A 3,342-nucleotide genomic window follows, 5' to 3' on the forward strand; every position below is an offset into this window, starting at 1 on the left:
TTCCTGTGTTCTTCATTACGTCTTTAATTGTGTTTCTGCTTAGAATCTATCGATCCGACTAGAACATTGTTCTAACACACAGTCTTTAGTTAAATGAGGCCCGCTACAGTTGTCACACCCCACACGGATAGCATGGATGGATTGGTCCATCTTTGTCATTCTACGATCCATGCTATCCAATTTAGCCATAATCACTGCCATATCATCTGAAGTTGCATTCATTATCCCTTGAGTCGTGTCATTTCGAGGATTATGATATTCTCTTGAGTGTTTATAGAATTCTTCAATCAACGTCTTTATCACAGTTGGTGCTTTCTTCATGAGTGGTCCTTGGGAGTCAAGGAGTTGTCTAGTTGTCATATTTACCCCATCATAGAAAATGGAGACTTCCTGTTGCACATTGAGGTCATTCTGTGGACAATTTCTCAGCAAGCCTTTGTATCTTTCCCATGCTTCATAGAGTGATTCACCTCCTTGTTGTTCAAAACTGGTGATTGCTTTCTTTAACTTTGAGACCTTCGAGGGGGGCAGAACTGTTGAATGAACTCTTCTCGCATCTTTGCCCATGTGGTTATTGATCCTGGGGGAAGTGCTTTCAACCAATCCTTCGCGGCACCCTTGAATGTAACCGGTAACATCCTAAGTATCACAATCTCGTGTAGCACATTTTGAATGTTGAAGTAATCGGCTATGTCGTTGAACTCGTCAATGTGTTTATAGGCATCTCCGTGATCCTTCCCATAGAATGGGATGTCCATCAGTTGGGCGAGCATGTGACCCTTCAACTCAAAGTTTGTTGTCGCCGGAATGGTGGGTTGCACAAGACCTGGTCCAGTATCCTCACGCATCCTCTTCTTGTATTCCTCCATGGATATATCTGCAATATCTGTCATCTCTACTTATGGTTTGGGTGGCTTGGGTGTTTCGGGCTCGTGATCTGCTGCCTTTTCTTCTTGAGTTTTCTCAAAACTTCCAAAACCTCTTGATTCCCCAATTGCTTTGTCCTTCTTTTTGTGCAAAATTGATTTCGGATCTTCCAATGGTGGTACTACTGTAGACTTAGAGCTCCGGCTCATAAACTAGCTGAAACAAAACAGAAAATTACTCGTAAAACGAAGAAAAACGAAAACTAGAAACACGATAAACATGGCGTGTTCAAAATTGACCACGGCGTGTTTTATGCAAAAACAAAATAAACAGATACGAAAATTAAAACAGAAAAACTTGTAACTTTATATGATATAAATCTCACACAAATGATCGATAACAATTAGAAAATAAAATTAACAATTTAGAACCGTTCCCCGGCAACGACGCCAAAAACTTGATACATGTGAAATGTACTAGTTTTAATCCTAACTAACTTAAACAAAAACCAACATACGATAGGCAGTGTACCTAATCGAATAGTAGTTTAGTGTAGGTAAGTAAGGTATCGAACACAGGGAACGGTAAAACAATTAAACTATTACTAATGTTAACTAATTAAAACAATTATTAAAGAGGGGGTTTTCTCTAGTTTTGCAAGACTAGAAACTTAGACAATCAATTAAGCACTTAACAAAGAAACGATTAACAACTAATTGAATGACAAAAGACGACTTGATTCAAGAATATTAAAGAGACTTTCGTTTAGATTCAATTCACTTAATCCTAGGGTTGATTTAGTGGCAAGTGCAATGGATTAATGTATTATCAGTTACCGATTTCTAATATGATTAGTGTCACACCCTAAAACCGGAACGGCGAAACGTTCTGGGGTGGAGGACGTCATGTTTAGTATCACAAGACATGCATCATAGTAAGCAAGTAATAAACAACCATTTCATTAGAAATAAAGTGTTTACAAAGTATGTGATTCACATAATATAGAATACATAGCAAATAACAAAAAGACATGAAGCTATACGGCTCCATCTTCTGAATCCCAGTGCGCGTACCTGTCTACTGGTCTCCTGAGAATACAAGTTATTTTGAAAGAGTAGATCAGCATTTAAGCTGGTGAGTTCATAAGATTTTAGTGATGTAAGTAAGTTGTAAGAAAGTTGTAGTAAGTTGTAAGTTCTGTTTAGAAAAGTTCGTCTGTTCCTCCAGAAAATCCTATATTTCCTGCTTTAATGAAAGATAAGTAAAAATGACTCTACAATCCTTTCTATGAGTACTAAATGGATACAAGTTATATAAAACTCAGAGTAAACAAAAAATTGGTTGTGTGTATCTGCCCTAAGCCCACAACCAAATAAGGAACAGGAAATGAGGCGGAAAGCACACATCCCATTGTTTGTTAGATCATTGTTGTATATAACCCTGGCGTATTCACTTGGTACTCACGGAGTTAACTGTAATAGTTCCTTTATATTTGATGAAAAGATTCTTTAAGAAAACTCTTATTTCTTATAATAAAAATGGTAACCACAGTGGTTCCTTCTATAATCACTTAGTTTATACTAGATATATATAATCTAATATCGAACAGATAGTTAATTGTGTGAATCTGCCCTAAGCCCACAACCAAACAAGGAACAGGGAATGAGGCGGAAGGCACACATCCAACTACCTATCGGATATTAATTATATATAACCCTGATGTATAAACTAAGGTATTATAGAATTAACCACCTAAGGTCCTTTAAGTTTATACTGGTTTAATAAAATGGATTAAACCTCTTACTGGTAAGTTTCTAGTTTTGAATACCAAATGTTCTATTTGAAAAGTATGTTTTGTACTAGAAAATTGTGCTTTGAATTAGTGTCCTACGACCTGGCCCATACCCGGTACCCCTTATGATTACTTGGTGTATACAGAATATATATAGCTAAGATCGAATAAATAGTAGGCTGGGTGAATCTTCTCTAAGCCCACAACCAAACAAGGAACAGGAAATGAAGCAGAAAGCACCCATCCTACTACCTGTCGGATCCAATTAATATATATCCCTGAATGCATACACTAAGGAATCATAAAGGTAGCATTATAGACCCCCCTTCTACTGAATGTACTAGACTCGACTGTTCTGTTTTTCGTTTGTAAAATGTAAGTTTTCCCTAGTTTATAACTATCTTGACTCGAAAATAGTTTGCATTAACTTTCAAGTGGAACTGTCACAAAAATGAAAGTAATGGGAAAATATAAGTACACGGTTGTCTTTTGAATTGACATCCTGACGTACTGATTACCTTAAAACTTAATTGATTTATTAAGGTCATAATGTGAAGGCTAGTACCCATACTATACGCTCTCCCTGTCAAGAGATTCTAGGGACCAAACGCGACTTCAGCAAACAATTGTTAGGCCGTGTAAATTCACATTAAAGTTATACGATCATGTATACCCAATTTAAC

The 3,342-nt window shown here is 36.8% G+C and overlaps 1 non-coding gene across 1 annotated transcript; it reads left to right on the forward strand.

Moving 5' to 3' along the window:
* The first annotated feature begins 403 nt into the window (after nucleotides 1–403).
* Nucleotides 404–510, forward strand: LOC145135341 (small nucleolar RNA R71). The gene has a single exon (XR_013719804.1). It is a non-coding gene; the product is annotated as a small nucleolar RNA R71 (small nucleolar RNA).
* The last annotated feature ends 2,832 nt before the right edge of the window (nucleotides 511–3,342 follow it).

Source organism: Lactuca virosa, chromosome 8 (assembly GCF_052849685.1).
Source record: "Lactuca virosa cultivar CGN04683 chromosome 8, Lactuca_virosa_CGN04683_v6, whole genome shotgun sequence".
Taxonomy (NCBI): domain Eukaryota; kingdom Viridiplantae; phylum Streptophyta; class Magnoliopsida; order Asterales; family Asteraceae; genus Lactuca; species Lactuca virosa.